Raw genomic sequence first — 24,499 nt, forward strand, 5'->3', positions numbered from 1 at the left:
TTATCTTATCATAATAATATGCAACTATTTGTACATAATGCTATTAATGCTTCATATAAGGAATTATCCAAAGTAATTTAAGAAACACTTAAAAGAATTTATAGGAGATGACATCAGCATCATGGTAGAGTGAGCTGTTCCCTTAGTCTCTCCCCTCTAAGTTATAACTAAACAGACATTCATTAACTAACAGAGAATTCCTTACACAGCACAACAAGACACCTGAGATATCTACACAGTGATGCATCTAAAGGCAGGTGGACTGGATCCCTGGAAAGCAGTGGTACTTGGTGAGTGGACTCTTCCCCCTCCCTGGTGACAGTGATCCAGGTCATGGGTCCTCACACAGTGGCTACTACGACTGTAAGAGGAGATAGGGCAGGTGGCCTGTGTGTGAAGGCTTTCAGAGTGGTGGCCCAGCCTGCGAGAGTGCCCACCAGGCTGGGGGAGCCCTGTCCATGGGAACACTCTCTGCTAAGTGGTGGCAGCTCAGCCCCTATGAGGGAGTCCTGCCAACCAAAAGCAGCAGCTCATCCGAGCTGCCCATGAATGCAGAGCCAGCCCATGCATGAAGGTGCCTCTCCCCTCCTGCCTAGCACAGCAGCTTGGCAAGTTTGCTGCTGAATGCAGTGGTCCTGCATGCATGAAAGCAACCCACCAGCGGAGCACAGAAGCCTTGCCTGTGTGTGTGTGCATGACCCCCCAAATATCTGTGGCCAGGTCACACAAATTTAGAGCAGCCCTACTGGCACAACTTCCAGCAGGCAAGGTGAGATCAGAAAACACAGCTCCTGTTCCCTCCACCCCCCAGTGGTGGCAGGTGGAAACTGAGACCTAATACTACCACAAATGCACTGGCAAAGGATCAACCCATCAAACACCATGAAGAACTACATTAACACTTCAGAAGAGAAGGAAAATGACAGGTTTCCAGAAACCAATCCTGAAGTCACAGAAATTTACAATCTAAATGACAGAGAATTCAAAATAGTTGTAATAAGGAAACTCAATGAGTTACAAGAAAACTCAGAAAGACAGTACAGTGGCCATAGGAATAAAATTAATGAGCAGAAGGAATACTTCACCAAAGAGATTGAAGCTCTAAAAAAAAAAATCATTAAACAAAAATTCTGGATATGAAGAACACAATTAATGGGATAAAAAATAATCTAGAAACCATAAAAAACAGAGCTGATGTTATGGAGGACAGAATTAGTGATTTAGAGGATAGAAATATAGAAATGCTTCAGGTGGAGGAGGAGAGAGAACTAAGATTTTAAAAAAGTGAAGAAATTTTTTGAGAAATACTTGACTCAATTAGAAAAAGCAACATAAGGATTATAGGTATTCCAGAGGGAGAAGATCAGGAGAAAAGAGCAGAGAGCTTGTTCAAAGAAATAATAGCTGAGAACTTCCCAAACCTGGGGAAAAAACTGGACTTAAAAGTACATGAAGCCAATAGAACTCCTAATTACATCAATGCAAAAAAGAGCTTCTTCAAGGCAAATAATATTAAAATTGGCAAAAGTCAATGACAAAGAAAAAATATTAAGAGCAGTAAGGCAGAAGAAAATAACCTACAAAGGAACCCCTATCAGGCTTTCAGCGGATTTCTCAGTAGAAACCTTACAGGCTAGGAGAGAATGGAATGATATATTCAAAATACTGAAGGAAAAAAACTTCCAGCCAAGAATACTCTATCCAGTGAAACTGTCATTCAGATACAACTGAGAAATAGAAACTTTCTCAGATAAACAGAAGCTGAGGGAGTTCACCATCACTAGGCCCACCTTACAAGAAACATTGAAAGGAGCCCTTCTGCCTGAAACTAAAAAGCAAAGGCTTACAAAACCATGAGCAGGGAGATAAATAGACAGAATCAGAAAATTTCAGCTTGGTATCAGAATAAGTTAGTAAACAATTAATCATAACATAAAAGATAAAAGGAAAGAATGCATGAAAAATAACCTAAATATTTCAATTTAGTCACAGTCTCATAACACAAAAAAGAATAATTTGTGACAATGATAACTCAGAAGGGGAAGACGAAAGGGATAGAACCTGCTTAGGCTAATGGAGATAAGAGGCTATTATAAAATGGACTAGCTCATCTATGAGATCTTTTATACAAACCACATGGTAACCACTAAACCAAAAATCAGAGCAGAGCCTCAAATCATAAGTAAAGAGAAAACTGAGAAAACCATCACAGAAAACCACCAAACTGAAATGGCAGTCAGAAATGCAAGGGAAAAGAAACAATGGAAATATAGAACAACCAGAAATAAGAGATAAAATGGCAGTAGAAGCCTTCATATATATTAATAATCACTCTAAATGTAAATGGATTGAATTCTCCAATCAAAAGACAAAGAGTGGCTGGATGGATTAAAAGATAAGACCCAACAATATGCTAGCTCCAGGAAATACATCTCAGCTCTAAAGACAAACATAGGCTCAGCATGAAGGCATGAAAGACAACACTCCAAGAAAATGGCAAACAAAAGAAAGCAGGTCTTGCCATACTTATATCAGACACAGCAGACTTCAAGACAAAAAAGACAATCAGCAACAAAGAGGGGCAGTATATGACAAAAGGGAGATTCCAACAAGAGGACATAACACTTATGAATATATATACACACTTAACACAGGAACACCAAAGTACATAAAGCAACTATTAACAGACCTAAAAGAAGAAATTGACAGCAATACAATAATAGCAGGGGACCTCAACACCCGACTTTCATCAATGGATAGATCATTCAGACAAAAAGTCAACAAGGAAACAGTGGCTTTAAATGAAATAATAAATGAGATGGATTTAATAGATATATGTGGACATTCCATACAAAAACAGCAGAATACACATTCTTCTCAAGTGCACATGGAACATTCTCAAAGATAGACCATATGTTGGGAAAGAAGGCAAGACTCAATAAATTTAAGAAGATTGAAATCATATCAAGCATCTTTTCTAATCACAATGCTATGAAACTAGAAATCAACTACAAGAAAAAGGCTGGGAAAGTCATAAATATATGGAGACTAAACAACATGCTACTGAACAACAATTGGATCAATGAAGAAATTGAAGGAGAAATAAAAAAATACCTGGAGACAAATGAAAATGAAAACACAACATACCAACTCTTATATGATGCAGCAAAAGCAGTACCAAGAGGAAAATTTATAGCAGGATAATTATAGAGGACTATTATATTCTTACCTTAACAAACAAGAATATCAAATAATCTTAAACTACACCTAACAGATCTAGAAAAAGAAGAACAAACAAAGCCCAAAGTCAGCAGAAGGAGGAAAATAATAAAAATTAGAGCAGAAATAAATTAAATAGAGACAAAAAAAAAGTAGAAAGGATAAATGAAATGAAGAGCTGCTTCTTTGAGAAGATAAACAAAATTGACAAACCCTTAACCAGACTGACTAAGAAAAAAAGAGAGGCGGTTCAAATAAATAAAATTTAGTATATGTGTTGCTGAAGTGAGCATTCAAATAAATAAAATTTAAAAGGAAAGAGGAGAGGTTACAATGGATGCCACAGAAATATAGAGGATTATGAGAGAATACTATGAAAAGCTATATGCCAACAAATTGGATAACCTAGAAGAAACAGATAAATTCTTAGACTCATACGACCTCCCAAAACTGAACCAAGAAGAAATAGAGAATCTGAATAGACCAATCACAAGTAAAGAGATTGAAACAGTAATCAAAAACTTCCCAGGGGCAGGCCCCATGGCTGACTGGTTAAGTTCTCACATTCCGCTTCAGTGGCCTGGGGTTTGCTGGTTGGGATCCTGGGCACAGACCTACACACCACTCGTCAAGCCATGCTGTGGTGGTATTCCACATAGAAGAGCTAGAATGACTAGGATATACAATTATGTACTGGGGTTTTGGGGAGAAATTTAAACAAAAGGTAGATTGGCAAAAGATGTTAATTCAGGCCTAATCTTAAAAACAAACAAACAAAACACAAAAAAATAACCTCCCCAAAAATAAAAGTCCAGGACCAGATGGCTTCTCTGGAGAATTGTACACATTCAAAGAATATTTAATAGTTACCCTTCTCAAACTATTCTAAAAAATTGAAGAAGACAGAACACTTCCTAACTCATTCTAAGAAGCCAATATTACCTTGATACCAAAACCAGACAAGACAAAACAAAGGAAAATTACAGGCCAGTATCACTCATGAAAAATAGATGCAAAAATCCTCAAAAAATATTGGCAAACTGAATACAGCAATGCATTAAAAGGATCATACAACATGATCAAGTGGGATTTATGCTAGGGATGCAGGGATGGTTCAACATCCACAAATCAATCAATGTGATGCCCGACATTAACAAGATAAGGAATAAAAATCACATAATCCTCTCAATAGATGCAGAGAAAGCATTTGACAAGATCTAACATTCATTTATGATAAAAACTCTCAATAAAATGGATATAGAAGGAAAGTCCCTCAACACAATAAAGGCCACATATGACAAACCCACAGCCAACATCATACTCAATGGTGAAAAACTGAAAGCCATCCCTCTGAGAACAGGAAGAACAAAAGGGTGCCCACTCTCACCATGCCTATTCAACATAGTACTGGAGGTATTGGCTAAAGCAATTAGACAAGAAAAAGAAATAAAAGGTATCCAAATTGGAAAGGAAGAAGTGAAACTCTGGCTGTTGCAGACGATATGATTCTATATAAAGAAAACCATAAAGAATCCACCAGAAAACTATTAGAAATAATCAACAACTACAGCAAAGTGGCAGGGTACAAAATCAACTTACAAACATCAGTTGTATTTCTATACACTAATAAAGAATTAACAGAAAGAGAAGTCAAGAATATAATCCCATTTACAATCACAATGAAAAGAATAAAATATCTAGGAATAAATTTATCCCAGGAGGTGAAAGTCCTCTACACTGAAAACTATAAGACATTATGGAAAGAAATCAAAGAAGACATGAAGAAATGGGAAGACATTCCATGTTCACGGATTGCAAGAAAAAACATAGTTAAAATGTCCATATCACCTAAAGCAATGTACAGATTCAATGCAATCTCAATCAGAATCCCAATGATATTCTTCATGGAAACAGAACAAAGAATCCTAAAATGTATAGGAATGACAAAAGACTCCAAGTAGCTAAAACAACTCTGAGAAAAAAGAACAAAGCTGGAGGCATCACAATCCCTGACTTCAAAATATTCTACAAAACTATAGTAATCAAAACAGCATGGTACTGGCACAAAAACAGACACACAGATCAATGGAACAGAACTGAGAGCCCAGAAATAAAACCACACATCTATAGACAGCGAATCTTTGACAAAGGAGCCAAGAACATACAATGGAGAGAGGAAAATCTCTTTAATAAATGGTGTTGGGAAAACTGGACAGCCACACGCAAAAGAATGAAAGTAAACTACTATCTTACACCATACAAAAAAATTAACTCAAAATGAATAAAAGACTTGAATATAAGACCTGAAACTATAAAACTCCCAGAAGAAAATACAGGTGGTACACTCTTTGACATTGGTCTTAGCAGCATCTTTTCAAACATCATGTGTACTCAGGCAAGGGAAACAAAGGAAAAAATAAACAAATGGGACTATATCAGACTAAAAAGCTTCTGCAAGTTAAAGGAAACCATGAACAAAACAAAAAGACAACCCACCAACTGGGAGAAAATATTTTCAAATCATATATCCAATGAGAGGTTAATTTCCAAAATATATTAAAAACTCATACACCACCACAACAAAAAAACAAACAATCCGATCAAAAAATGGGCAGAGGATATGAAGCAACTTGTTTCCAAAGAAGATATACAGACAGCCAACAGGCACATGAAAAGACGTTCAACATCATTAGCTATCAGGGAAATGCAGATCAAAACTACAATGAGATATCACCTCACTCCTGTCAGAATGGCTATAATTAACAAGACAAAAATAACAAATGTTGGAGAGGATGTGGAGAAAAGGGAACCCTCATACACTGCTGGTGGGGATGAAGACTGGTGCATCCACTATGGAAAGCAGGATGGAGATTTCTCAAAAAATTAAAAGTAGAAATACCATATGATCTAGCTATCCCACTACTGGGTATTTATCCAAAGAACATGAAATCAACAATACAAACAGATTTATACACCCCTATGTTCACTGCAGCATTATTCACAATAGCCAAGACTTGGAAGGAACCCAAGTGCTAATCAACTTATGAATGGATAAAGAATATGTGGTGTGGGGGCTGGCCCCGTGGCCGAGTGGTTAAGTCCGCGCACTCTGCTGCAGGCGGCCCAGTGTTTCGTTGGTTTGAATCCTGGGCGCGGACATGGCACTGCTCGACAAGCCACGCTGAGGCGGTGTCCCATGTGCCACAACTAGAAGAACCCACAACGAAGAATATACAACTATGTACTGGGGGGCTTTGGGGAGAAAAAGGAAAAAAAATAAAATCTTTAAAAAGAAAAAAAAGAATATGTGGTGTGCATACATATATATATATAATGGAATATTACTCAGCCATGAAAAAGGAAAAGTTGTCCCATTTGCAACAACATGGATGGACCTCGAGGGCATTATGTTAAGTGAAATAAGCCAGACAGAGAAAGACAAACACTGTATGATTTCACTCATATGTGGAAGATAAACAATCACATGGATAAAGAGAACAGATTAGTGGTTACCAAAGGGGAAGGGGAGGGTGGGTGAAAGGGGTAGAGGGGCACCTATGCACGGTGATGGATAAAAACTAGACTATTTGTGGTGAGCATGATGTAATCTACACAGAAACTGAAATATAATAATGTACACCTGAAATTACACAATGTTATAAACCAATATGACCTCAATAAAATTTAAAAAGTGATAAAAGATAGAAAACTAGAAAAAGAAGATTTTATAAGGTTAACTATACGAACGAAGCATGACAAAATATGTAAGGAATAGGTTCGCTTACAGGTTGTTTTTTTCAAAACAAATTCATTAATGATAACTATAGTAATTAAATAGAAGTGGCAATATTTCAGAGGTATACCATAAAAAATTGCCAGAAGTTTTAATCTTTTGTATGACAAATTTTTTACTAGAGCTAATAAAACATAATGGTACACATGCAATTTCTGCCTCTCTCTGACTGAGGCTGAGAATGTGCAGTATGTCGGCCAAAAGGGAGAGGGGGGAAGCACAGACCAGTGAATCAGCCTCTGACCACTTGAGAGGTAGCCACAGAGAAAAAGACACACAGACAACTGTAAACATGGAATAACAATCCTACACTGACAATACACATTTGTGTGAGTTTTTCCCCAGAGGTTTTCTAATCCACACTGGAAATGCTGTTTTAATGGTTGTCAAACTCCCTTCCCACACTGGTCCTGGTTGAGAGAGAAGTCTGGTATGTCTATACACCTTCAGGAACAGGCGGAGGCAAACTACACAATTCAGCTTATCAGTTGCCATAGGGACATGGTTCAGCTTCCCCCATGTGTGAAGGAGGGCCCATGGTGTGTGCCTCCCAGTGTGCAGGGTAAGAGAGGGTAGGTACAATTTTTATCTAGAAGAACCGGTTTAATCCTTTTGTGATAAGATAGAGGGAGAAAAGATTCTATCCCAAAGCTTTTTCTGGTAAAGGAAAGAACATAGAAGAGACCGCAACTTCTAAACCAGTAAATGTGGGCAATACTTGGTGATGGATGAGTAACAATTACTAACATGTGATATTAATGTGATTTTGGAGAAAGAATGAACCGAGAGTAAGTTACTAAAAGAATGAACAGTGAGTGAAAACAAGGCAAGATAAAGGTGGGAAAAAGAAGAAATCAGAAGAGAAAAATTAGAGTTTTACAGTTAAAGGGAATTTAGTTGGTAACACTGGCATGAATAGACTATTAGATAAAAAAGGCAGATAGATTCCGGTGGAAAAGTCTTTGAGTGCTCTCTAAACAATCAATGAAATCAAGGCTAAATGTTGGAGCACTGAATTGATGAGGTAAGCTGAAGGGTTTACAGTCAGGTCTGAGAGGGGGCCGCTGGTAAAATATGAGGCCTCATAAAGGTAGCATGAAGGCCTCTGTAGACAGTGGTGAATGATGGGTTCTGACCCTGGATTTCAGCTGTTAACCTTACGAGGGTCATGGAACAGCGTGAAAGGGAGAGAGGACTTTTATCATAGCAAGCTGGTTCAGAGCAAAAGAAAAGACAACATTATAGGTGGCAATGGGGAGGCAGGTAGGAAGGAAGTCACCGAAAGGGATTCTTAAAAAGGCTACTGAAGATTAACTCAAGGACACTTGCACCTGGGTGAGTGAGTATGGAGAGAATTCTTTTGAGGCTCAAGGAGTCAAGGAGAAGTAAAAAATTAGAATGAAAACTGCCAAACATTTTGTGAATGTTCATGAGTCTTCCTGAGCTGGAAATAGTGGTGGGAGCATTTAAACACAAAAATTACATCCGATCAAAATGTTTAAGTTAGCAGCATGCTATCAAAATATTCCATCTCCTTTCACTTGGAAACATAAAGTTTAGAAGCATGCTGGGCAGCCCCGCTGAGATCTCTGTACGATGATAGTTAGTTCACAGTCCAGCCAGCCATTCAGAATTACGAATAAATATTTTAAAATTGTGAACAAAATGGTGCGTTACTTCCTATATGATTCATCGGATCTGATTTCTCTTGTAAATATAAGTAGGGATCATTTGCAAAATAACAGAGTAGAATTTCCTGTGTAGACAGATGCTTTTTATATTTATAAAGCTTGAGCTCCTTTTTTCCTTTTTTAATGCTCTGGGAAACTGGAAACTGATCTGATTTTTCATATCAAGTTTAATTTAACATATGGCAAAGAGCTCTATGAGACTGTCTCCAAACTTTGCAGTTAACAGTTTCCAGCCTACACAGGAAACGAAGCTGTGCTTCTGACGCATTCCCATTATATGGGAAGACCACAGAGCACAGCCTCAAGTGAAACCACAAAAATGATGTTTATACAAAGCGCAGGATTCAATTTAAACCACAGCAGCACAGAAAGCTTCAGCTGATGCTTCAATTCCATTTTAAAGTTGTTCTAGCAAAATATTTCAAGGCATATCAATAACCAAGTAGCTGTTAAGCCTATTCTTCAGCTTCTAGTTAGACAGACAAGCAGAAAAACAATTTCTGAGTCTGGATAGTGCGTATTTTGAGGGGCCTCCGTGTAGTCACCACCTTGTGTTTGTAAGTCTTCTAATAGATTCCCAAGTATCACAAAAACAAAACGAGCGAACACCTCATCTATCCAGAGCCCTTGGAGGATAGAGTCTGGATGACCTTTGTGCAAAATAATGCCTCCTGTATTACAGAGTATGTAGAAAATAAAGTATTGAATATAATAATTACTTCGGCATTGCATAGTGTTGTATGTCCTGTCACAAAATAGTTCCACACCACCATAAAGCTAAGCTTTTGAGTTCTTGGGTGCTTTCTAGTAGGATTTTGTTCAGCGGGTGGGGGTCTACTCTTTTGTCAGCTTTCACTTCCCACTGTTACTGCTTTAGCATCTTTCTCTCATGTGCTAATGTTTGTGTGTAATATATTCTTTAGGATGAGAAGCAAGACTAAGAAGTGTGGCTTGATTCTTTAAAAATGAAGCTATGAGAGTGGGTTGGGGATATTCTATCAACAAAGCACAATGACAGTGGAAAGAAAGAGGGCCTTTTTTTTACTGTTTGTTTCCCTTTGGTCAAATTAGGCAATCTCTTTGAACCCAAGTTTCCTCACCTGTAAAATGCCTCATAGAATTGCCATTAAAGTCAAATAAGCTATACACAAAGCCTCATAGGGTTGTTGCTAGAATTAAATAAGGTCACGTATAAAACGCATGGAGCATGTCTCCCAGCACAAAGTAGCTTCCCCTTGGCCCCTTCCCTCCCTCCCAAGGGGCCTTTCTTGCTTATTTCCTTGCTTTTGCTGCAGTCCATACAATTGTTAAAGGCAGAAAGCAGAATTACAGATAGTTGAAATATTGTTAGTGTTTTATCTCTTATCCTATGGAATTTTAGAAGATGTAAATATTTTGAAATGTGAAGAAAAACATAGTTTACATACTCAAAAAGTATTGTTGAACTGAATCCCATAATATAATACTTTGTCTTAAAATATTTTGTATAAATATTAACTCATAATTAGACTGGTTTGATTAGTCTTTGCTAATAAGAACTCTTACGTTAGCACATTAAAAATTAGTGCTTTACCCTTCTTGTTAAAAAAAGTGATGGAAACTCATTAAAGAAAAATTATAAAATATAGAAAAGCAGAAAAAAAAAAAGACCCAATTCTTAACATCCAAAGATCCATTTCTTTCCAGTATTTTTATGCATAGTGTTTTAAAAACAACATTTGGATACTTTATGTATAATTTCGTGTGCTATTTATATACAGTGTATCTTTTACTTCTTACTTTATTGCCAAATTATTCATAGGCATGCCTTTTAACATCTGCAGAATAATCTAAGTGGACATAATTTATTTAAACATTTCCCTTCAGTTAAACGTCATTTGTTTCCATTTTGTTTCCCCATGACAATGAACACTTTTTCTGTATTTAGTACTCTTTCCTTAGAGACATTCCTAGAAGTGGAATTATAGTATTAAAGGTATAAAGATTTTTTAAGGCTTTGCCAAGTTGGAAAATGGCAATCTCAGAGTTACGATTCTTTTACAGAGGACACCTAGCCGAGCCTCCCTGGCATTTAGCTGTCCTGATTCCTCCGTGAATGGCTCAGCCTCCTTTTCCCTGTGGACAGACTCTTACCTGAGGTTGCTCAATTCACTGAGGCCGAGCACAGTGAGCATTCAAATGGCCTGATAACACTTTTTGAACTTGCTTTCTAATATCTATTAAATATCTTTTTTCTAATGAGGGACCTGTGTTGTTGTTATTCTTATTACCAGTATTGTTAGCATTTTAGAAAAGAGCACATGGATGCACAGAGTGAACTCTGCAGGAGAACCAAAGGGAGCACGTCCTTCATTTGTCGTCCCAGAACCTGCACTGCACACTGGCCCCAGATCTGGCTGTGAGCTCCTGACACACTGAATTCACCAACAAGCCCTACTTGATACAGAGTTCCCTGGTTTGGAAGGAAAGATCTGGCAAACCGTGGAACCAAGAAGGCCCAATTATCTGTGTGACTAACACTTCCCCCGCGGACAGTATCACGTATCCTTCAGACAGAACTGCAATTCCGCTGATCCAAGACCAAAACAACAGGAGCAAATATATCCAAATGCAGATCCGGCTTCTGTGGGGGCCTCCATCCGTGACCAGAAATTACTAATGTCTGCGATGGGCAGCACCACATTCTAGGACCACAGGCAAGGGAGGCCCCACAAAACATGGAGCATTAGCCAACGGCAGCCAGGCCAGAAAGCCAGTGGATTAAATCCTACCTAGTAAAATCTTGGTAAGAACCTGCTAGTTATTAGAGAGCTTGCTTATGTAGGCCATCTAAATCTCAAATAGAATACAATACAATATGCTCTGGAGGTAAGGCTGAAACCGAATAGCCAGCATCTGAGGGGAACACCAAATGGCTGAGATCCCAAATCCAATGTAACTGGGAACCTTCTTAAGTTTTCTTCACTAGCCCTGATTTCCCTTTCCCAAACCAAATCTCAGGCCTTTTTAGGGGTCGGGAGAAATGATGTGGCTTTGACTGAGTTCTCCTGGGCTGATGTTCCTACAACAACGACCGAAGTGAGTAGGCAGGGAATTGAGGTTTCACATCAGAACTTTCAAATCAGAACTTCTCTAAGAAGTGTCCACAAAGATTTAGGGGTAAGATATCTAAGAGGCATCTCTTAAAATAGAATATTGTAAACAACTTGCTGTTTCTCAAACATGCCGAGGACACTCATGGGTCTTCCGTACGTGCTGTTTCTTCTGTCTGGAGATGAAATCGCGGAGGTCCGGGTTGGGATCACTCAGGGCCCTGTAAGTCCTTGCAAGGAGTCTGGCTGCTACTGTGAAAGGGGAGGTTGGGAGGACGTGAGCAGACAAATAATGTAATCTGCCTTATTTTATTTTCCCCTCAATTATTTGAGACACATATTGTAAATCTATAGAAAGGTAAAAAATTAGGACGTGAACATTTGTATATCCTTCACCTATTCTCCAATTGCTTACATTTTACTGCATTTGCTTCAGATTCTCTTTCTTTTTTTAAATATATCTTTTATTTTGCTAAATCATTTGAAAATATGTTGCAGATATAAAGACACCACCGCTAACCCTTTAGCGTGCATCATCTAAGAACACGCACATTTTACTATAAAGTCAAATATCATTATCATACCCAGGAAAACATGATTAACTCAGTATTATCTATGTACAGTCTATTTTAAATTCCCCAGTTGTCCCATAACTGTCTGTGGAAAATTATATTTTCCAAAGATGGCCACCACAATTTCTCTCGCCTCTGGAACTTTGTCAGTCCCCTATAAAGAGGTGGAATCTAATTCTCTTCCCTTTGAATGTGAGCAGCCTTCTGTGAAGCAAAAATGATGCTGTGACTTCTGAATCCAAGGCGATTCAGCTTCTACCTCGCTTGCTGTGACACCTGATGGAGCTGGAAAGCCATAGGAATGCCCTGAGGCCCCCCTGCTGTGAGGAAACCCTGAGAAGCCCGTGGAAGCAATCATGTGAAAAAGCCCTGAGACTATACGAAGAGATGCCCGCCAGCCCACAGCTGCTCCTGCTGCCTGGTTTCCCAGCTCCAGTCACCATCTGACTGCAATTCATGAGACACTTGAGGCCAGAACCACCCAGTCCAGCCCTTCTCGAATTCTAACCTCCAGAAACCATGAGATAACAAAATAAAGTTTTTTTAAAACCATTATGTTTTGAGGTATTTTGTTACCCAGCAGTAATAACTAGAAAAATGACTTTCATAGAGTTTTAAAAAAATTCAGGATCCTTAAAATTCATTAAAAATAAATAAAATTAAAATATAAAAAGTGAAGTCTTAAGATTTATAAATTACATTAGGTTATTATGCCTTTTAGCTTCTTTTAAACTAGAACAATCTCCTTCCTTCTTATTTTTTAATGTGATGTCTTTTTGTAAAAGTCTAGGATACTTGTTTTATAGTATATACCAATGTTTAGATTTATGAGATTATTTTTCATGATTAGATTTGTATTAAAAATGTACTGTCAAGAATACAAAAAGGCATTTTTCATTTTTTTTTACCATGGTAAAAATTCATAACACGAAATCTATCCTCTTAGCAAATTTTTATGTGTACAGTACAGCATTGTTAACTATATGCACAATGTTGTATGGCAGATTGCTAGAACTTTCTCATCTTGCATGACTGGAACTCTATCCTCAGTGAACAGCAGCTTCCCATTTTGCCCTCCCCCCAGCCCCTGGTAACCACCATTCTACTTTGATTCTATGAGTTTGAATACTTTCAATACCTCAAACAAGTGGAATCATGCAGTATTTATCCTTTTGTGACTGGCTTATATCACTTAACATAATGTCCTCAAGGTTCATTCATGTCATAGCCTGTGACAGGATTTCCTTCCTTTTTGAAGCTGAATAATATCCATTGTACGTATATACCACATTTTCTTTATTCATTCATCTTTCGATGGACATTTAAGTTGTTTCTACTTCTTAGCCATTGTGAATAATGCTTCAGTGGACACAGGAGAGCAAATATCTCTTCGAGATCCTGTTTTTAATTCTTTTGGATAAATACCCAGGAATAGAATTGCTGGATCATATGGTAGTTTATTTTTAGTTTTTGAGGAACCTTCGTACTGTACCATTTTACAGTCTCTCATTAGGGGTTGCACACTTTGCACACCCACTAGGATGTATGCAAATACCTTGTTCTTCCACAGCCTTGTTAACAGAATATTTTATCAATTTTTTGAATTTTTGTCAATCTAGTGGATAAGAAATGGTATTTCAGTATATTTAACATTGGATTTTTCTTCCTATGAGTGAAACCAAGCATCTTTTAAACAATCTAACGACTTTCAAAAGGATCTCTCTGGATGCCATGTGGGGAGAGAATGAAAGCTCAGTAACACAAACCCACTTGAGTCAAGTGAATTCTGTGATCAGGTACTTCCAGACAACCAGATTTTCCTTTAAATCCAGAGGCTACTACATATGAAGGTGTGGTAAATTAATGCAATGTCATTTACTGAGAACCTACAATGTGCCAAAAACTGCAATAATTGTGATTTTAAGTAGAATAAGATATGATGCTTTCTATCAGGGAATGCATAAACTATTGGATGAGAAAGATAACTTATAAGCAAGTTGTAAGCAAGTTGTGTGAGAGTTATGACCAGATGCTATGAGAACAAAGAGGAGAAACTGGATAGTTGGGGCAAGTCTTCTAAAAAAAGGTGATGGACGAGCTCAGATGTGCTGGATGGCATTCCATCCTGAGGCAACAGCACTTTAAGGCAGAGAATGAATAAGAGGTTGTGTTTAGGGAATTGCAAATTGTTCTGTATGGGTGGAGTGAAAGGTGCATATATGAGATTATTGAAAGAAGAGACCATAAAAGTGGGTAGGAACCAGATTTAATCTTTTTTTCCTAATGAAATTTTCTTTGTATCCTGAAACCTATAGGAAATTATCAAAGGATTAAACGAAGAATAACATAACATCCTTTCCTTTATTTAACATATATTTTCTTAAATTTCTTAATATCCATTCTAATGACTTGAGAGTTTATCAAACTTCTATTTTTCTTAACTGTGGAAATCAGAAAGACTTAATCATGCTCTCTTGCATTCTTAATCTCACAGTGGCAAGTAATTATAATAACATAAGTTAGTTGTGAAGAGCATAACTATTAGAAAAACAGGGCTGATATGGGAGGTAGCAAATGAATGAATTAAAATGTTTTGGCTTTACAAGTTCAAAAGTTTTATCAATTTATGAGTGACATCAACAAGATTTATTGTTTTAAGATAAAAAGTACATAGTTTATTATTCATAGTTCTTTAAAAGTACATTTGACATTTTCTCTTAGCTATAACTGCTTATTACAGCTCTTTTCAAAAGCACTTATTTTTTATTTTTTTTACCCAACATGGAGATGGGCTGCTTTTTCCTAAATAATGGCCAGAAATTTTAAACCATTCATGCTTTTTCCAAGGGCCAGGTGACTGGATCACATTAAGAGGTGATGGGCATCGCATTAAGGCCAATTTAACCAGGAGTGCAGGAGTGGCGTACTGTAGTGCTGGAGGCACTGAACTCGGAGTCAAGAAGGTGGGGCCTCTCAACAGAAAGCTACAGGAGTGACCTGGAGCCTCAAATTAGGTGACTGAATAGATGACCTTTGTGGTTCTTTCCACCTTTAATTATCTATTGCTCCACGTCAGGCATTCATTGTCATTTGCGAAAACGTGCTAAACAGTCAAGGCCACTTAAAAATTTCTTGGATCTCGAATTTTACTTACTTGCAAGCAGAGAATCTGCTAGAATGTAGTTTTATGAAAACCAGGCTTGTTATTATTCACATTTGGATATGCCAAAAGTCAAGTGATGCCCTTAAAACATAACTATCCATGCATTTAGCCAATCATTTAAAAAACACGTAGTGACTTCTTATAGATTCGAAACAGTGATCCAGACACAAAGGGAAACACAAAGATGAAACACACAGAGATCATTCGTACAAGAATGCCCCCTCATATAGGAGAAAAGATGTGTACACCAATAACCATAAGGTGACATGGGTGTTAGATAACGTACGAGATTTGGCGATAGAGAACTGGAACTGAGTAAATATGAATTCTAGCCCTGATATATCACTAACATAAATAATTCCATTTTCCATCCTTCACTCTTAGATAATTCTTTATTATTGCTGTTTTTAATGTAGCATTTAGCATGTGTGTATGTGTGTGTGTGTGCGTGTGTGTGTGTGCGTGCGTGTGTGTGTTCTGGTTCTAAGAGCAATAGATGTTCAATGTAGACATTTTATAAAAATTAGACAAATGAAACAATGAAAATCATCTTCAATCTGTGATCCAGGTTAACCACAGCCAGCATTCTGCTGAATTCCTTCTAGTTTATTTCCATGCTCATATCTAATTTTCTTGTAACCTGCTTTTTTTCACTAAACATATCATGAGTATTTCCCTGTTATTAAACATTATTATACAATGTGTTTTTTAATGGCTGAATGTATTCCATTATGGGGGGAAGATAATTTGTTTTGCCAGTATTCCCTTTCCCCTTTTTTTTGCATTTAAGTTAATTCATTCCTCTGTGAAACATTTTCCTGGCACCTGCTACATGCTGGGAACTCCTCCTAGTGCTGAGGATATAGAGTAAACAAAACACAAGATGGACATACCCTCTTGAAACTTGCATTCTGGAAGCAAGATAGAAAATACAATGATAAATTTGGCCCTACTCAGCAGAGTTAGCTAGTTACACTTTACAAGCTTCAAAATTCATCTTTAGGTCCTCTCCAAAGAGATTCACTTACTCCCAAATCTCCAAGATTAGCTGGAGACCATACATATTCCCACAGGATTCAGACTTAGGTTAGACAGCAACCACAGTGCCTGCCCCTTCCAAGCCTTTGCTGAAAGGATGGCCCTTAGACAGCCACTGCCCAGTCATAGTTTAGAAAGGAGGTTGGGGCGGAGAGGGAGGGGAGGTCACAGGACCCAAGAGCGGCCATTTCATAGTAGGCCAGGACTGATGTTGGCTCACTCAGAAAAATGAGCTGGGCCAAATAGATTCTCTTGCTTGGGAATTTGACCTGAGATAGCACGAGAGGATGAGGCAGTCAGCAAGTGAGAATTGAAACTGAATCTCATATGGAAAATGTCTGATGCACTCACATTGGGCCATGTGTAAGACTAATTAATGAGGGAGTAGAAGCCAAAAACAAGCAGCACTTGTTGAAGCAGGGGAGGAATATATATAGTCAGCAGTAGAAAAAAAGAGACACTCAGACACATGGAAAGCATCTGCTGTGTTCATATGAGAGCACTAAGGCAAGATCAAGATCAGGAACTCTCATTTTTAAGGACCCTAGAGACATCTTGGACTCAGAACATGCTCCAAGTCCTACTGGCCCCGATTGTTCTTCTGGAGTTCCACACACACATTACTTGAGGTAACTGGGTGAGTCTTAGTCTTTACGACCAGAGGAACTCAACAAAAACAAGTCTGTCTACAGAAGAGACAGTTACATATGTGCAGAACAGTACACAAGAATACAAAACTCAGCCCCGTCAAACTCATGAAATAGGCTTTACTTATGCTTTTGATTTGAGAAAGATCTTACCAAGACCCAGATTTCCTTTCCTTTTAGATCTATTGTTTTCTTCTGCCAGGTCGTTAGAAAAGTCAGTTTCTCCTCCTTCATACATGTTAAATAAAAACTAGTAATGAAGCGTCATGTTTGGGCAATGGGATTGTTTTGGAGTTGAAAAAAACATTCTCTGTCACAAGCAAACAGCCGAATAGCAAACCCACAATTACAACGCAGGGTAATAAGCACTTTGAAAGAGCCTGCAGAGGATGCTGTAGGAACACAAGGAGGGAGAAGGGAAGGTTTCGTGAGGAAGGTGACCCTTAAACTAAATTTTAAAGAATAAACAGGAGTTACCTCTATTTTATACTCCAGTTCAAGCTAGAGTTCCCTGGTCACTAAGAAAAATGTTTATTCTCTGACTTTTTAAAATCTTACTGCAGATTTCGGCTCATTTTCAATTCTGATACTGTGATCATACGTCCAGAATTTCTAAGTTTTTGCTAATTTTTGATTAGTAAAATTATTTCTCTGTTCTCTTCCTCTGCAGAATTTCCCAAATTTTCCTGATCATAAGTCACCTCAAGCTCAGGATAAGTATGCAGATCTCAACAACTGTCCCATGGAGATTCTGATGCATTAAGTCTGGATTTTTTTTTTTTAAAGATTGGCACCTGAGCTAATATCTGTTGCCAATATTTTCTTTTTTTTCTTCTTCATCTCCATAAAGCCCTCCAGTACATGGTTGTATATTCTAGTTGTGCTGTGTGGGACGCCACCTCAGCATGGCTTGATGAATGGTGCCATGTCCATGCCCAGGATCCAAACCAGTGAAACCCTAGGCCGCCAAAGCAGAGTGCCTGAACTTAACCACTCGGCCATGGGGGCCAACCCCTGGATTTTTTTTAATCGAGTGTTGCAAGTAGTACTCATTCTTAGGCATGTTCAGGAATCATTTTTCTACTATGCAAAGTTGTCGTTATTACTATCATTTATTTACTTTTCAATAGAGGGTGTTCTGTTAACAAAGTGCTTTCTAGGATTAGTAAGTAAGAAAAGAAAGAAACATAAAATTTCCAATTAGGAAAAAATGTTTCCTTTTATTTAATTTTTCTTTGATTTTTTTTTATTGTGGTAACATTGGTTTATAACATTATATAAATTTCAGATGTGCATAATTATATTTTGATTTCTGTGTAGATTACATCACGTTCACCACTCAAAGACTAATGATAATCCATCACCACACACATGCGCCTAATCGCCTATTTAGTCCTCCTCCCTCCCCTTCCCCTCTGATAACCACCAATCTAATCTCTGATTCTATAAGATTGTTTGTTGTTGTTTTTATCTTCTGCTTATGAGTGAGATCATATGGTATTTGACTTTCTCCCTCTGACTTATTTCACTCAGCATAATACCCTCAAGGTCCATCCATGTTGTCAAAAATGGCCAGCTTTCATCATTTCTTAGAGGTGGGTAGTATTCCATTGTGTTATACACCACATCTTCTTTATCCATTCATCCCTCACTGGGCACCTAGTTTGCTTCCAAGTCCTGGCTATTGTGCATAATGCTGAGATGAACATAGGGGTGCATGTATCTTTACGCATTCATGTTTTCATGATCTTTGGATAAATACCCAGGAGTGGAATAGCTGGATCATATGGGAGTTCTAGTCTTAACTTTTTGAGGAATCTCCATACTGTTTTCCATAGTGGCTGCACCAGTTTGCACTCCCACCAGCAGTGTACGAGGGTTCCCTTCTCTCCATATCCTCCCCAACACTTGTTTTCCTATCTTGTTAATTATAGCCATTCTGACAGGAGTGAGGTGATATCTCATTGTAGTTTTGATTTACATTTCCCTGATAATGATGTTGCACATCCTTTCATGTGCCTGTTGGCCATCTGTATATCTTCTTTGGAAAAATGTCTGTTCAAATCTTTTGCCCAGTTTTTAATTGGATTGTTAGTTTTTTTGTTGTTGAGATGTATGAGTTCTTAGTATATTTTGGATGTTAACCCCTTATCAGATATACGGTTTGCCAATATCTTTTCCCAAGTTTCAGGTTGTCTTTTTGTTTTGTTGATGGTTTCCTTTGCTCTGCAGAAGCTTTTTAGTTTGATGTAGTCCCATTGTTTACTTTTTCTATTGTTTCCCTTGCATGTTCAGACATGATACTTAAAAATATGCTGCTAAGACCAATGTCAAAGAGCATACTGCCTATGTTTTCTTCTAGAAGTTTCATGGTTTCAGGTCTTACATTTGAGTCTTTAATTCAATTTAAGTTAATTTTTGTGCATGGTGTAAGATAATGGTCTACTTCCATTTTTTTGCATGTGACTGTCCAGTTTTCCCACCATCATTTATTGAAGAGACTCTCCTTTCTCCATTGTATGTTCTTGACTCCCTTGTCAAAAATTAGCTGTCCATAGATGTGTGGGTTTATTCCTAGGCTCTCAATTCTGTTCCATTGATCTGTGTGTCTGTTTTTGTGCTAGCACCGTGCTGTTTTGACTACTATAGCTTTGTAATATATTTTGAAATCAGAGAGTGTGATGCCTCCAGCTTTGTTCTTTTTTCTCAGGATTCCTTTGACTATTCGAGGTCTTTTGTTGTTCCATATAAATTTTAAGATTCTTTGTTGTATTTCTGTGAAAAATGGCATTGGAACTTTGAGAGAGATTGCATTGAATCTGTAAATTGCTTTATGAAGTAAGGACATTTTAATAATGTTAATTCCTCCAATCCAAGAGCATAGAATATCTTTCCATTCCTTTGTGTCTTCTATTTCTTTTGACAATGTTTTATAGCTTTCAATGTATAGGTCTTTCACCTCTTTGGTTGTTTATTCCTAGGTATTTTATCCTTTTTGTTGCAATTGTAAATGAGATTGTATTCCTAATTTCTCTTTCTGCTCCTTCATTGTTAATGTATAGTAATGTAACTGATTTTTGTATGTTGATATTGTATTCTGCAACTTTACTGTATTCATTTATTATTTATAAAAGTTTTTTAGTGGATTCTTTAGGGTTTTCCATATATAAAATCATGTCATCTGCAAATAGTGACAGTTTCTCTTCTTCCTTTCCAATCTGGATCCTTTTTATTTCTTTTTCCTGCTGGATTGCTCTGGCTAGGACATCCAATACTATGAGGAGGCCCAGGACAGTTGGCTGCAAGGTCTAATAGCACATTCCTGTTGCAGTTTTTCTGTTAGTGAATTGTTGTTTTTTTTTTTAGATGAATTTTATAGATAAGCACACATAACCCCTACAAATGTAAATTATACTTTTTAAAAATAATTTGTGTGGGTTGATTTCTATTTATACAGGCTATTTCCTTGTGTGAATGTTGTTGTTTACTTTCATTGTAATCCTCTTATGTTTTACTCCCAGTTTAACACACTCAATCTGTTCACATCCATGTTTGAATTTCCTTTAATTAGAGAAACACAATTTAGATTTAGCTTTCAGGGATTTGAAGAGGAGGGGGATGGAGGGGATGGTGGATACATGCATTATCAAATTAAGAAAAATAGAGACAAAAAGTACTTAATAAAATATTGGATAAAGGGATTAGCTCCTGTTTGTATGGGATTTTAACAGTTTGATGAGCAAACTATAGTATTGCTATACTTCAAGGATTTGCTCCACTTGAATTCCAAGGAAGTGTGGTAAGAGCGTGATTCTCATGGCAATCCATGAATCTTTTGGATTAATAAGTAAAGCAAGCACTGCCATTATTATCAGACATGTTGGAGGGAGGCACGCATTCCACAGATATAAACTGTTAAGATCAATACCTCGAGTTTGTTTATTGAACGAGGGCACGAGCAAAGACTCAGAACACTATGTAATTAGAAATAAGAACATTGGAGCAGGAAGGTGACATTTTTCTTCACAGCAATAGAAGATAATACATCTCCCACAAGAGGGACAATCGTGTCTAAACCAGAACTATTTCATTCGTCACACCAGTCAAGTATTACCACATCTTCCTAAGATAGGGGGAACTGGAAACTCCTGTTACAATGGACAGTATACTCTTACTAGTTCCTTTTGTATAAGTATATATGTCACATTTTATAGGGTTCTATTTATTGAGGACAGGTGCAGTCATTGTCCACAAATCTTTTTTGTCCTCTTCATAAGTATCAGTTCTTAGTACCCCTCTACATATTACTTTATATGGGTATGTAAAGTAAGTAGATTCTGACTATTTTTAAAAGTATATTTGAGGGTACTCTGTAGCACTCTGAATTGATCAAGAATATTTGTGTGTGGGTGTATTACATGTGTGTGTAGAAATTTTGTGCTTGTGTGTCTATAGCTAACAGTGACTCTAGGATAATTCTAGTGGCTCTCTCCCCTGGTATATCCACAAGGTAACTTTCATTACTCTCCTGAATCGATCAACAAACACTTCAGGGTCTGTTCTTCTTTCTGACAGGCTCCAAAACCTGATTCAGTACACTGAGAGAGAGTGACCATTCTGGAGGGGCAGAATCAAATCACCAAAGACCATGAAACTAATAATTATAAACAGAATATCATCCATTAGTTTAAAACGGGGAATTGTAAATTATAAAGGTTCTGAAATATTAGAATCTGTACAAGTAGAGGGTGGTCTTCTTATGGTAGTCAGGTTGTATGGGAAGTATTCATCAATGGAAAGAAGATTTATAAAACTGTATAACAAATGACTATCCTAGGTTCTTAAGGTCAACATATTCTTTTCCTATAGTAGGATCTATATAGGAAAGCAAACTATCATCAGGAAGTTGCTGGTTGAGTTTAGAATCAGAAAAAGAATTAGAAGAATTGAATTCTTAGTGGTCCCAGGCTCAGAAAGCCTGATGGGCCCACCTCCCAACTGCTTTAAACCTCAAAGTCTATTAATCAAAACCCCTGCATCCGACCTACATCAGAGGTGTCTAGGCCTGCGACATTGGAAATACTCATTTGGAGATGGCCAAGGTTTTTCTGTCTCTTAGACAGCGCTAATATTTATCTTTGTAACTCTTTATTAGTATTAAATTTACTTGGTTGGCACTTTTCTTTAGCAATGAGAAACACTTTGGTAACCATAGACTATTTCAGGCCAGAGAGTTATTCTGTGGAAGGAGTCTAGTTCCCTTTGCTGTGATCTATTCTAGTTTAACTCTGAGAGGCACTTGGTTGCAGCCGTCTCTCACCCTCACACTGGCAAAAAGTTATTGTGTCACCTGGATATTATGTTGACATATAGGAAGAAAAATTTAAAAATGTATTAATTAAAATCTTGCTTATATTTTCATTTTCAACTCAAGGGTATTTGAATATATTTAAGTGTCATAGATATATTTCTAATACATATCTACCTTTTTGGAGCAAACAACAACCTTATTTAGCATTCTCAGAAAACGGCACTTCCAATTGAGACCTGAGGTATTACTTAAGCTTACAATGGCTATCTTTTAAATCCACTATAATGAAAATTCATATCTTTCCTGCAGCTAATCTCTACTTTGATTCCATCAAGGTTTTCTCACTCTCATTCTGACCTAAAAAAAGCAGATCTTGTGTTACATCTCTTGCATGCCTCACTGCACCTGGACCTTTCTTAATTTTAAGACAAACTTTATCCAAACACTTAATTTTGGGATGGAGAATTTGCGGGAAACAGATCACTACTCCTTACTCTGTTCTGCAAGGCCAACATCACTAATAATGACAGCAGACTTCTCTTGGGTCAGACTTGGGCTGAGTCTAGAAGTGGGCTTCTCAACCACAAATCTCCAGGGAGCTACAGCTGAATCCAAAAATTGGAGCTGGAATGCTAGATGAAGTTAATTTGGATTCCTTGCCTTTCTTATGATGTTTAAGATCTGTCGTTTATTTCGAATCCTAGCGTTTATCTGAAAGCAATTGTCTATAGGAAGTTTTCTGAATGAGGAAAGAACAAGTTTTGTGAACAAGTTTTTTTCTCCCCTTTATTCCTTGTGAATCTCCTCATCAAGACAAAATTGCCAGATATTATTGATAAAGGCCTGAAAAGTAGCAAGGTTTGGTAAATACTTAAAGAGTTTGTTGAGTTAGTTTAATCCAAATTAGTACCCAACATTAACACAAGCTTTCCTACAAGACTTTTTTAAATTAAAAAAAAAGTTTTTTTAATTAGTGAAAAATAAAATATTTCTTATAAACCTATTGTACATGAATGATCTAATTTTGAATTTCTTCCATGTTAAATGAAACTAATTTGATCTAGAAAGTTCTTAAGCCTCAAAGCAGCTATTGGTCAAAAGAATCAAATAGATGATTATCTGTTCACAGCCCTATTGCTCTACGATGAAAGGAAATGTAAAACATCAGAATTTTATATATTACAGATTAAAGGGTCTTAAAATTATTGGTGAATATATTAGCATTTTAACTATGTCTTCAGTTCATAATCAAGCATTGGTTTAACTCTTTTGCCTATGGCAGAATTGAGAAAAAAGAGAAGAAAGCCATATGAGATGATTCCAGATATTTCCATTTGGAGAGAATAGATAAGTTAGAAGAATCAGATTAATTCTGATATATAAATCAGAATTATTTATATTTTGGGATATGAAGGTTGATAAACTTCTGAAAGGCTAAATGCCATACTACCCCCAAACCATCCTGATTATTGGATACACACGCTAATTTTGCCCAAGATGAGTTACTCTTACATGTATCTCATTTTCTAGGAGCTGAGAAATAGATGCAGTTATTGAACACAAGTAGATGATGAAAAATACCTGCAATTTTATTTGCAAGACTTGTAAAATGAAGGTCAAGAGAAGAGTCGTCCAAAATTTATTCTCTTTGTCCTTATCTTATCCAACTTGTATGCTGATATAATTTTATTCACATTTGGAAAATTACATTTTTTTCATCTTGAATATTGCTAATGCCAGGGGCAAACTCATACATCTCCTGATATATAAACCTAGCTTTACTTTACCTTAGTGATTTTCAGAAGGGAAATAAAATCCTTTCTTTTCCTTATAAACTTTACTTCAATTAGTTCTTTCTCTACACGACTTTATAATACTTGCCTCAAGCATACATACGTACAAATGGTTCCTAGTGGAGCTGGCACACAAGCATTAGGAGGTAAGGGAGGACGAGCAGCAGCCCTTTACACAGG

General features: G+C 37.2%; 1 protein-coding gene across 2 annotated transcripts in view; it reads right to left on the bottom strand.

Moving 5' to 3' along the window:
* Window positions 1–24,499, bottom strand: part of NDST3 (N-deacetylase and N-sulfotransferase 3) — a 161,506-nt gene that overhangs the window by 52,988 nt on the left and 84,019 nt on the right. The window lies entirely within an intron of this gene.

The sequence above is a fragment of the Equus caballus genome, chromosome 2 (genome assembly GCF_041296265.1).
Source record: "Equus caballus isolate H_3958 breed thoroughbred chromosome 2, TB-T2T, whole genome shotgun sequence".
In the NCBI taxonomy this organism is placed as follows: domain Eukaryota; kingdom Metazoa; phylum Chordata; class Mammalia; order Perissodactyla; family Equidae; genus Equus; species Equus caballus.